Here is a 12,717-nt window from a genome sequence, read left to right as displayed (position 1 = left end):
CTGGTTCAGTAGAAAGGATACAAGCAATGTCAATTTGATCACACATTGTTTGTGAAAAGAGAAGGTAAAATTGCTGCTTTGATAGTATATGTCGATGATATAATTATCACTGGCGACTGGAAGGATGAAACCCAAAAGTTGAAGAGTTTTCTTGCCACACAGTTTGAAGTAAAGGATTTAGGTCCTTTAAGATACTTCATAGGAATTGAAGTTGCCTGCTCAAAAAGGATATCTTCATTTCCCAAAGGAAGTATGTCCTAGATTTACTCCAGGATACAGGAAAAATGGGAGTGAAGCCAGTTGATTCCCCCAATGATCCTAACCATAAAGTAGGTGACAACCAAGGTGAACCTATCAAGGATGTGAAACAGTTTCAGAGACTTATAGGGAAATTGTTATATCTTTCTATGACCCGCCCAGATATTGCTTATGTAGTTGGTGTCCTTAGCCAGTTCATGCATGCCCCTATGACCACTCATCTTGAAGCAACAGAAAGAATCCTCCGATACCTTAAAATGTTTCTAGGTGTTGGCTTGTTGTTTCAAAGGCATGGACATTTGAAAGTTGAAGTGTATACTGATGCAGATTGGGTAGGATCCCTAAATGACAGAAAGTCAACTAGTGGCTACTACACCTTCATAGGAGGAAATCTAGTTACCTGGAGAAGCAAAAAGCAAAGTGTGGTGGCTAGATCCAGTGCTGAAGCTGAATATCGAGCAATGACTCATGGAGTGGCTGAAATTATGTGGATAAAGAATTTGTTGAGTGAGTTGGGTTTTCCAATGGACAGACCTATAACCCTATTTTGTGATAACAAAGCAGCCATAAACATTGCTGCTAACCCTGTGCTACATGATAGAACTAAACACATCGAAGTCGACAAGCATTTTATCAGAGAGAAAGTTATCACAGGGGAAGTGTGTACTCCTTATGTCAGCTCTGAGGATCAACTTGTAGACATCTTTACAAAAGGACAACACCACTCAAGACATCATGATTTATGTAACAAGTTGGGCATGATTGACATCTATGACCCAACTTGAGGGGGAGTGTTAACAGCTGTTATTTTCTCCTATGTATGGTACCGCAGGGGTACTATTGAACTTTTGCTCCTTTTTTATTTTAGTTGTTGTCGCCCTAGTATATATATTAAAAAGCTGCGCCGCCAGCAATATCTTTGAGCTCTCTGTTCTCTCTTCTTCTCTCTCTTCTCTCTCTTCTTTCATTCTTCTCTCCTACATAACAGTTAGAAATTTCACTTCTGGAGGGCGCTTATTGCTATAAATATGTTATTGATCCTCTCAGATGAGGCTTTCTCCCATGTAGAGAATCCTAAGAGTCTAGTGTTTGGAGGGGAAATCATAACTATAGCAACTTTGGAAAGCATATATATTATGTGGCTTACGGGGTTGGCAATGGAAATTTGGGTGCACTTTTGGAAATTGCTTGTTATGGTGGTGGCACCACTGAAGAAGATTTTTGTAGCCATATATCACATGGTCATGGACAAGGAATCAAGGATGCTATGGTGAGGTAATGTTACATGGTGGTTGTCTTTTTGGTTATTGCTTATCAAAAATGTTATGAAGTGGAGGCTAATGGTGCTACTTGTTGTACTGCTTTCATAGACACTTGAATGGTTGGAATACAAACATCTTCGTTCAGTCATTTGAATGTTTGGAAGATTTCCATGATTCCAATATCAAACCTGGGTATGATTCCTTTTGGGAGTTATCTTTCTACTGCTATCAAGAAGTCTCTATCACCTCTTTGTTGCCCCTACTCTTTGCAAATCTGGTTTCATTTCATTAAACTTTTTTAGTTTCTTTTGTTTGTCTGGACAGGTCTACCCTGCCTTGTTCATGCTCAGCTTATAAAGGGGCTTTTGTAGTTGGAGGCTGGAGTTTATAGGTGGATCTTCAAAATGGGACAAGTTTATACAGGATCAACTGAAAGGGAAGATGTGAGAACTGTCTTTCTTTTAGGCATCTATTCTTTTTTTTTTTTTTAATTTTAGGTATCTATTCTTAAGTTTGTGGACATTTGTATAATGATTGGCACAGAATTTTATATACAATTCAACCTTCAGCAGCTGTTTCTTATTTGGATGAGGGGGTTGTGGTAGGGCCTGGTTAACTTCTTAAAGTTTGTTATGCCTAGGTTTTGGTTTACGGTCTTGATGTGAGTCTGGCATTTTAAAGTGGATTTAAAAAGAGTTTCACGTATAATGAATCAGGTGATATTTGGTAATGGAACATTCATTGATGGGAGAACAAGTGGTCTTCAATGCAATAGACAGTTGAGAGAACCTTTCTGTGTTCTGTAAGGTATGCTTTCTGTTGCATTTTTATCTCGTTGTGGCTGAAACCTGTATTAAAGAAAAAGAAGGTTAGATAGTAAGTTTGAAGGACTATATTCTCCTTGGGAATACCAATGTTCAATTATTTCTAAGTTGTACAAAAATATGTACATATGTCGTGTGGAATCAGCATAGCTCACCGAAAAGCTTCTGAATTGTATTTTGATTTGGATTTACTGAAGCAGGGTACCCATTGGATTCTAGGAATGGCAACGGAGCAGGTTCGTGGTGGGGATTACATTCCCATCCCTGACCCTGACGGGGATTAATTCCCCGTCGAAGACCTGAATCCCCGAGACTAGGGGTGTCAATCAACTGGTTTTGGTTTGGATCCAATCCGATCCAAACCTTATCAAATTGGATTTGGACGGTCCATTATAATTATTGGATTGGGCCAATAAAAAATAAATTGGTCTATATTTTTATTGGTTTGAATTAGACCTAAACAAATTTCCAATAATCCAATCATGAGGCCAAACCCTTGTCCAATTTGAAATCAATCGAAACTGAAAACAACATAAAATCACTTTTATGAAAGTATTTTTACGAAAGCACTTTTACAAAAACATTTTTATACAATCACTTTTATAAAAGTACTTTTATGAAAAGTATTTTTATGAAAGCACTTTTATAAAAATACTTTTACAAAAGCATTTTTATAAAAGTACTTTTATGAAAGCACTTTTACAAAAGTAGTTTTATAAAAGCACCTTTAAAAAATCACTTTAATAAATGCACTTTTACAAAAGTACTTTTACTATTTACAAAAGCATTTTTACAAAAGTACTTTTATGAAAGCATTTTTACATAAGTAGTTTTATAAAAGCACCTATAAAAAATCATTTTAATAGAAGCACTTTTACAAAAGTACTTTTATACGAAAGCACTTTTGTGAAATCACTTATACAAAAACTTTTATGGAAGTACTTTTATGAAAGAACTTTTATAGTACTTCTATAAAAGCACTTTTTGAAAACCACTTTTACAAAGTACTTTTATGAATGTACTTTTATAAACACTTCTACGAAAGTACTTTTATAAAAATACTTTTACGAAAGCACTTTTATGAAAGTACTTTTATAGAAGTACTGTCTATGGAAGTACTTTTTGAAAAGTGCTTTTACAAAAATACTTTTACAAAAGCACTTTTCTCAAGTACTTTTATCGAAACACTTCTACGAAAGTACTTTTATAAAAGTACTTTTACGAAAGTGTTTTTCTCAAGTACTTTTATCAAAACACTTCTACGAAAATACTTTTATAAAAGTACTTTTATGAAAGTACTTTTACAAAAGCACTTCTACAAAAGTACTTTTATAAAAGTCTATGGAAGTACTTTTCAAAAAGTGCTTTTACAAAAGTGCTTTAATACTTTTATAAAAGTACTTTTATAAAAGTACTTTTACAAAAGCACTTGTTTGAAGTACTTTCAATAAAGTGCTTTTGTAAAAGCACTTTTATGAAAATATTTTTATCAAAGTATTTTTACAAAAAGTGCTTTTTCAATGCTAAAAATGCTTTTATATAATTTTTGATATCTCATTCGGTTTGGATTGGATCCTATCCATTTACATCTTAATGGATTGGATTGGATTTGGTTTGTATTGGATTTGGATTGAATTAGATCCAGTCCATTTATAAGTGGACTCACATTGGACTAGATTAGGTTGGACCAAATCCGTCCAATTGACACCTCTACCCGAGACTAAGAGAAAGAGAGACTGAGACTATGGGAGAGAGGGACTTTGGGAGAGAAGGAGAGAGAGAGAGGACCATTGCGAGTTGCGATCGGCGACGAAGGAAGATTGAAGAACTAGGGTTTTAGTTTGCCAATTCTTTCTTCTTTGAGTCTTTCTCTATCCTCTGTCGAATGGTAGTCGACGATAATAGATGTCCGATATTTGACGGGTGATGGTGACGGCGATCGACAGTGATAGACAAAGGAAGAAGAACTAGGTTCTTTGAGACTCTTTGTCCTCTCACCTCTGTTTGTCGAGTGGTAGTCAAGACTCAAGAGATAGTCTCAAGAGTTTTTTACGTTTTTAGAATGAATAGTTTTTGTCTGTTAAGTTTTAATCTTTTACAAATAAATGAACAATATATAATATAATAATATTATATATATACATATATTAATCGGGTCAGGGCCGGGGCAGGGGTAGGGATTGCATTCCCCATCCCTAAACCCGACCGGGGATTCAAGGATAGCCCCATCCCTAACCCTGACCCCGCCAAAGTACTCCCCATACTCGACCTTGTCGGGTCGAGGAGCCCGGGTACCTGTCAGGGACGGGGAAAACTGCCATCCCTATTGGATTCAATGGGGGCTTGTATTAGGAGAGGTTTTCAAATCTATAGAAGTCATCTGATGAATTTTGAAAAGGATCAACCAGACACTACATCAAATTTTTTATGGGAAATTATATTGTTAACAAACCAATTGGAGCAAGGTTCAAAGTATCGTTATGTATTGGCCCGTATCAGCTGATATGTATCATTCTGGGACCCTTCTGATATGCCCCTATAGTGGGTGTATCGGAGGTCTGACCGGTTCAGGGGATAGAGGGGTCCTAGACTAGCTCCCCTGAACCAGTTTTGGAAAAAAAAAGTAAAAAATCAAGTATCAAAATGCCCAATATGCCCCTACCGACGTATCGGGTGTATCAATATTTTGAACCTTGAATTGGAGTAACAGTTATAGTTGTTCCACTGTCTGAAAAAAAGGCTTGAATCCCTTTTGACAATGTCGAACACAATGGCACAAGACTTGGTCCAATCTTCCCGGGTAATAACACCCAATTGGGTTCTACCTCAATAACTGGTTCAAGGTAATCAGATGTCAGTTGGACAACTAGGGTCTGTATTTGTTGAACGTTGAAGAAATTCATGATTTTCATTTGTTTCATTAATGCTTCAGCGATCTAATCATCTTTGTGAAATAGTTGTTTAGGTAATGTGGGTTCTACAATTTAGATTTGTGGTTGTGGTTGACAATGTTGAATGTGGCAGAGATGATTTTTGGTGGAGGGTTGTGGATGCATCATGCATGGACTTTCCATGGGTGATTATTCAATTATCAGCCAATACATAACGCCCTCTCGTCCTCTCAACGCCGTTAAAATGGATTCTTCCACAGCTTAAGCGGGATGCCAACTCCTATCTTGTTATTTTGCAACTGATGCCCAGGTGACTTCGAGAAGGCCAATCTAACTAGAACCTAGAGGAGCCTAGGCTGAGCGGCCTTCTCCTAGTCACACAACTACCGTCGCCGTCGGGCCCAAAGTTAGTTCTAGTGGCAGGTCTATGATTAATGCTCTTCAACTTTTCAACTTTAGTCAGATCTGGCGAATCACTACATGGGCCAGGCTTGTTCTCACCGTTAGTTGAACCTGGCCAATGTTGTACCCTATCCAATGGGCCTAATTTTTAGGCACCCATATAGGTTATTTCCTTTTCTGTACTAGTAATGTTTATATTTACACCTTGAGCCTGCTCCTCAATCTATGCACTCCCAATCTTTGATCGCGCTGTCAATTCAAAGATTCAAGGAATTTATTATTTTTTGGTATTCCATTAAGGGTTGTTTTGTAAAATTATGACATGAAATAATTTATAACACTATAATTCATAGTTGCTCTCAATTGTAGATAAGTGTGTCCATCGGACTAGTATATACTTAAAGTGACATTCTTGTGGATTATATTTTTTGATTTCATGTATCTTATGTATATTTTATGGAAGATTTACACAATCTATCATAAATATCTAATTTTACATTTTATATGATAAATAAATTGAAAAAAAATGCATCAATATGTAAACAATAATTGCATTTTTTTAAATAATTAAAAAATATTATTTTAAATATTAAAAAATATATATTTTTTAAATATTATTTTATTGATAAAATATTAAAATTTTAATATTTAAATAATGAAAAAAAGAGTTGAAAAGGAGAATCATTGGACTTGTGTTAGAATTAACATTAAAAATTATTATTTTATTGATAAAATATTAAAAAGTATTAAAAGATTAAATAAAATGAGTAATTGGATCAATGTAATGCATGTGTTACATTGAAACTTTCCCACAAACTGTCCACACCATAGTGTGGCCCGTCCCTATTCACACTATTTTGTGAACGGGGACCATCCACATAGCAAAACATCATATTTTATCGTGGACGTGACCAAAACGGTCCCGTCCACGATATTTATACACTACCGAACACCACCTAAAAGTTTGGTTTTAGCTTTTTTCTCCCATATCTTAAAGCTTGAAGGTCAGAAGATCTATGAAAAAAGAAAAAAAAAACTTGAAGGAGCCAAATTATTGATAATTAAGAGGTTAAGTGTGTGTTTATTGATTGTTATTGGTAGTTTTACTGTTTCGTCTGGTTCACAAATGCGCCATGGTGGTAATGGGCATCCAACATGTTACTGTTGGTTTTGAATGTTATTCTAGAACCAACAAAATTGCCTTTTTTTAGTGCAAATTTTTATAATTTTCGATAAAGTTGTGTTTGGAAACAATGCAAATAAGTGTGAATGCAAATATGTAGAAATGGTCCATATAAATTGCAAAGTTGGGTTAGTTTTGCACTAACAAATTTACCTTCTTACCAAACAAACTTTTAGCTGTAATGGATGCAAACACGAATTCCAATAAAGGATATGCTTTTTTTTTATCAAAAGTTCACTTAATGCAAATTTACTTCTTTTTTTATGGTTGCATTTGGTTGCAAGGCAAACGCAAAAATGTACACTACATGTTTACCCATTTTTTTGTTCATGAATGCAAATACGGTTCACATTTTAAACCAATTTTGCATTCATCTTGTTTGTTTGAAATCGGTGCAAAGTGTGGGCCCATCATTAAATGTTCCAACTATTTTATGCTCCAATGCCTTAACTTTGGTAAAAAAGTTAAACACAAAATTGTATCCAAAAAATAGGCATAATAATGTTTTTTTTTTCAGAGTAAAAAAGTGTTAGAAAATATATTTTTTCACTGATAATCATTACTTTTTTATGTATCAAATAAATGCTCGCAAACGTGAATTGGGGTACATAAATACCTTGGTTTGGCGTTTGTATCGCAAACAAAAGGAGCCTATTGATATACTTTTATATCTTACTATCAATATAAATATGCATTAGTCTGTCATTTGTCAATGCATAAATGTAATATTGTCAAACACTGGCAAAAATAAACCAGAGTGCAAATTTACCTTAAACTGAGATTTACACTCCATTTGCATCATTTCCAAATGCACCCTAAGGAAACATGATTTTCTATGTAAAATTATATGGTGTTTCGCCTACCAACATAGAGGTTCAGTCATTATCAATCATAATGTATGTAAATAATGGCACAATAATGAAAGTACAAAGTTAAATTGTGAAAGTATATATATAGACGAGTCATACCATCAATGTTTACATGTTTTTAGTTTTGAAAATCAATATTCATATAACATGGTTCCAAAAATGAACCATGAATAGAAAAGTGTCTTTTGTGTTGTTTGGTTTAAAATAATTCATTGTCGTGGTATGATTTTGGAACCATAGAACCTTGAACTGTACCCGAAAATAAACCAGCCCATCCTTTTTCATAGCCATGAACTTAACACCACCTAGACTGCCCATAAAAACAAATGAATATACAAGGTTTTGCACGTTCATATTTGTATTCACCCTCTTCCTAAACTGAGCCTCAGTTTGGTATGAATACAAATACAAATATATATGGTACAAAGCTTGTATTTTGTATTTCTAAACCTCGTATTTATACTCTACATATTTGCATTTATATTCTTTTCAAATTGAGCCACACTCCATTTGAGAAGAATGCAAATACAGATATGTAAGGTTCATGTAAATGAACATTTTTATTTGCAGTGAACATATTTTTGTATTTGCACTTTTCCTAGATGAACTCAGAACTGGATACAATTTTTATGCTTGGTTCAGATTTGCATTTATTTGTTTGTAACTATTATTTACACTTCTATCTGATGCAAAATTTGCATTTTTTGTTCCATTTGTACTCTTTGGCATTACAAACTTTGTATACCTAAAATTGATGCAAAATTTTCATAACCTCACCCTTCCTTGATTGTATCTCTTATTAGGTGGTGATTACATTCTTTTACTTTAATCACTCTCCCAAATGAACAACCTACCTCCTACCTCTATTCTATTTCATATAAAGTGAGTTGGGGGTAGCCTATTCCCTACCCCCATAACACCCCTTATCCTATTTCATTAGATCCAGGTTGTAATATGGTTTCAAAGGATGAACTAGATATGAACAATCCAATAAGGTTTCATTCTTGAACAAAATTCCATTTTTTGATTTATTTTATCTATTCCATTACCAAAATAAGGGATTATATGTTACATGCTATTTTGAATCAAAAGAGTGATTTCAAGAAATGACAGATCTATTCACTCTATCAATAAATTGTATCAGAGGTTTAAAAGTATTAATATGATATTCTTGATGTAGAGTGTGTCGTATTCATATCAAAAGCCATGGATATAAGATATGCCATGACTAGATACCTATTTCATGAGTTGTATGTATTAGCATGGTATGCATTTGTATCAAGCCATATCACATTGTATTGATGAATACGATTTAATACGCATCAATATGAAAGCTTATCATGCCTAGTTTGATGAAATTGGGTATTTAATGATTTGGGGTTGTTTTTGAACTTCGATAAAAATTAACCATTACCGTTATAAAAACTAAAATAGAAAAAATAATTTAAAATTTAATTTCCCTAAAATTTTAATAAAAAATAAAAAATAAAAATATTTTATATGTTTTATTTTACATATAAATTATATTTTAAAAATGAATACATATTTATCATTTGAATAAAATATAGTTATTTATGTAAAATACTGAATAAATAATTTTTTCCAACAAAATTAATAAAGAATGAAAAATATAATTATAAAAGCTAAAATAAAAAACTCAAGATTTAATTTTCCCAAAAAATTTAACAAAAGCTGAAAATTATAAAAATAATTTATCTTATCTACCTTAAATGATTCGTATGTTTTATTTTAGAATTATATGTAAAATATAACAATTATATGTTAAAAATGGAAACATGTTTATTATTTGAAAAAATAGAGTTATTATCTATAAAAATACTAAATAAATAAATTTTCTCAAAATTTTAATAAAAATAAAAATTATAATTACAAAAATTGAAATAGAGTGATAATTATTGTATGATGTGTACATGTTCTAAAGTCCTAGTATTGTTGATTGTAATGTTTCTTTTCATATAGCCTATTAAAGTGGGCATTTATCATGTGATTATGTCTTATATATTCATAGATAATTTAGCCTTAGATTTGTTTTTGTTAATGTATTTATGTGGTTTGTATGCATTTCCCTAATGTATCCAAGCTTTGATCCTTGTTAGTGCTTTACCAATAAAGCCAAGTGGAATCTTCATATAAAGTGAGATTACATTATTTCTGTAAGTTTGCTTCAGGAACAAACCAAATGAAACCTATCTTGAATCAAAGTGAACTAAAATTTACAGTCATGCTTTTGCACTCATGCAAAAGAAATTTACATCATAAAACAAATTGAGCCTAGGGAAGAGTGCAAATGCAAATATGTAGTGCATTTTGGTCCAAGTAAATGCAAAGTGGTCTAATTTTGCATTGATAAATTTGCTTTATTGTCAAATAACTTTTAGGCTTAGTTTGGAAAGTGTACAAATACATACAAAATAATACAAATGCAACGTTTTGCACTCTACATGTTTGTATTTGAACTTCTTCTTAATTGAGTCTTAGGCTGCATTTGTTTGTAATACAAACGTCAAACTAGGTATTTATGTACCCCTATTCGGATTTTGTGAGTGTTTGTTTACCATACAAAAGTAAAATGATTAAGAGGGGAAAAATGTTTTTTTTTTTTTTTTTGACATTTTGGTATTGTGAGGAGAGTGCAATAATGTATCCATTCAATGGAACACACTTGTACTCTTACGATCTTGATGTAAGTAGATTTACTTTATTATTATTATTATTATTATTATTATTATTATTATTATTATTATTATTATTATATAGATAGATAGATGGAGAGAGAGAGAGAGAGAGAGCCACCATAGAACTCTTTATGTCGATTTTAAACAAACAAGAAGAGAACAAATTGGGTTTACAAATGCAAACCATTTTGCATTTATGAACCAAAGAGAATGTATCACAAAGCAATACAACCTTAATTGCTATGGATGTAAGCACGAATTCTAATGTGAAATATACCTTTACATATGAATTTTACTCTCATTTTAAATACAAACATGCCTTAAAATTTGTTAAAACCATGGCTTTTAAAACCGAACCAGTCAGGGGTCCGGTTACTGGGTCGAATGGCCCAATTGTTTGAACCAAATGCTCGATCCATTTTGACAGAAAAATTAAAAAGTCTCAAAAAAAAAAGGTCAAAACTGTTTGAACCGTTAACTGCCCAGTTCAGTAGTGACCAAAATCAACGGTTTTGGGAGAAAATCCAGTTTTTAGGGAAAACGGAACTGATCAGATGACCAGTTCCCGGTTTTTCCAATCCAACTATCCTGTCCGATCCGGTTTTGAAAATCATGGTTAAAACTATCAATCTTACCAAATATCATCAAAATTCAACGAGAGTTCATATATGCATACGAATCAGATTTACACTATTCCCTATAAGGCCCATAGTGTTTATATTCCCTATATACATATATACATATGAAGCACATTTACACTATTCCCCAAGCCCAAATTACCTAGCATTGTCATGCTCACATTTTCTATTCTATATCTCAAATTCAAATTCTGGTGCGCTCTCAATATTTATTAATTGAGATGAAAATCAAGGAAAGAAACAATGGGTCCGACTATGATATGAAAAACCATACCATATCTAAAACCTCTATTACTCCACGTATATAGCAGTTACCGAATTTATTTAAGTAACTGGTAATTATTTTTTATATATTAATTAAAATTTAAAACACTCTTTAACTTATCCATAACCAAATTCTCATTACCCATTCTTATCTCCTTAGAATTCCCTCTTGTGGTCGAACTTCTCCTTTTGAAATTGTAAATCCATAATTGGATTATGGATTTGACCCAAGGATTTGGATTTGGTGAATACATACCCCAGGATTTATGCGAGTCAAAATAATGTTAGATTGAACTTTAATCACCTTTCCATTGTCAACAACCTAATCATTTTATGTATACTGTTTCAAAATAATATTGTCATCCTTATAGTGCTTAACCTCTGCTAACATGCCAGCAATGCATTTTAAGGCATCAATTCGATCCTTAAATGATCGCATTGTATTTACAACTACAAGTGTTTCATCAAGATCAAATACCATGCCAAGACATGTAAGATTTAGCATGACAAGACAAGAATTGTAAAGCACTGGTGCAACATTAAAACCCCAAAAACATAAATATTGTTTATCATTCTTCCTAGATTACATGGCTACCAAATGGAGTTCCTCCTCTCCTAGTGGTATAACTGTAGTCTGTAAACCAAAAATCAACAAACACAAGGCATTGTAAGTGAAAAAAATGCTTTGAGAAGTTGAGAATAAGCACATACAGGGAACTAGTAATTGAGTTGTATTTTCAGAGGAACTGAATGCTAACACAGAAGCTGAAACACTTGGCCAATCAGTAAAAAGTAATTGAGTTGTATTTTCTTCTGGGTTGGACATATTTCTAAATTTGTTACCAGCTAGAGAGATTTTGGTATTTTGTTTTTGTTTTGTTACGATTTGTTATGTTGGAGTTGGAGCTCTACCAAGATAGACCATTATTACCAGTACAATGCTGTATTATACGAATTAGCAATTATAGTAATATGAACCGAAATTGATCTTTGAAGATGACAATGGACTCGATTGCAGTTGGAGAAGCCATTTTCTATCGACAATAAAGGTTGTCTCTCTCTGTAGCGGGACTCCGATTGCTTCTTGGTAATAAGGTTGGCATCAACGCTGGGTATGGGATTGGAATTTGGAGATGAAGAGAGAAGGGGGAGGGTGACATTTTTTTTGAAATGTGATTTAAATAATTGTTTTTGAAAACAAAAATTAAATGTTGATTGGTTCATCTCATCCGATATGATCATAGATTTTCCTAAAAACAATAAAAAAGCATGCAAAACGCTAAAAGCCCCCTTACACCGCATAACAGCAAATAGTGAGCAATGAGAGTTGCGGGACCTACCTAGTACCGACACAATGCGTCAATGCCTAGTGTCATAAGATGATTTACTCTTTACTCGGCGTGCCGACTTTTCGGACTTTTGGCCCAGCT

The 12,717-nt window shown here is 33.2% G+C and overlaps 1 long non-coding RNA gene across 2 annotated transcripts; it reads left to right on the top strand.

Moving 5' to 3' along the window:
- Positions 1-441: 441 nt before the first annotated feature.
- On the top strand, positions 442-6,059 carry LOC148875736 (uncharacterized). Of its 2 annotated transcripts, XR_016106375.1 has the most exons (6): positions 442-1,533; positions 1,629-1,712; positions 1,845-1,963; positions 2,064-2,121; positions 2,237-2,327; positions 5,369-6,059. It is a non-coding gene; the product is annotated as an uncharacterized LOC148875736 (long non-coding RNA). The 2 variants fall into 2 exon arrangements; XR_016106325.1 differs by lacking the exon at positions 2,064-2,121 and having other exon boundaries at positions 1,001-1,533.
- Positions 6,060-12,717: the final 6,658 nt, after the last annotated feature.

Source organism: Nelumbo lutea, chromosome 1 (genome assembly GCF_056320005.1).
Source record: "Nelumbo lutea isolate HS-2025 chromosome 1, American lotus-T2T, whole genome shotgun sequence".
Taxonomy (NCBI): Eukaryota; Viridiplantae; Streptophyta; class Magnoliopsida; order Proteales; family Nelumbonaceae; genus Nelumbo; species Nelumbo lutea.
This window is presented reverse-complemented; position numbering and strand designations above follow the sequence as displayed.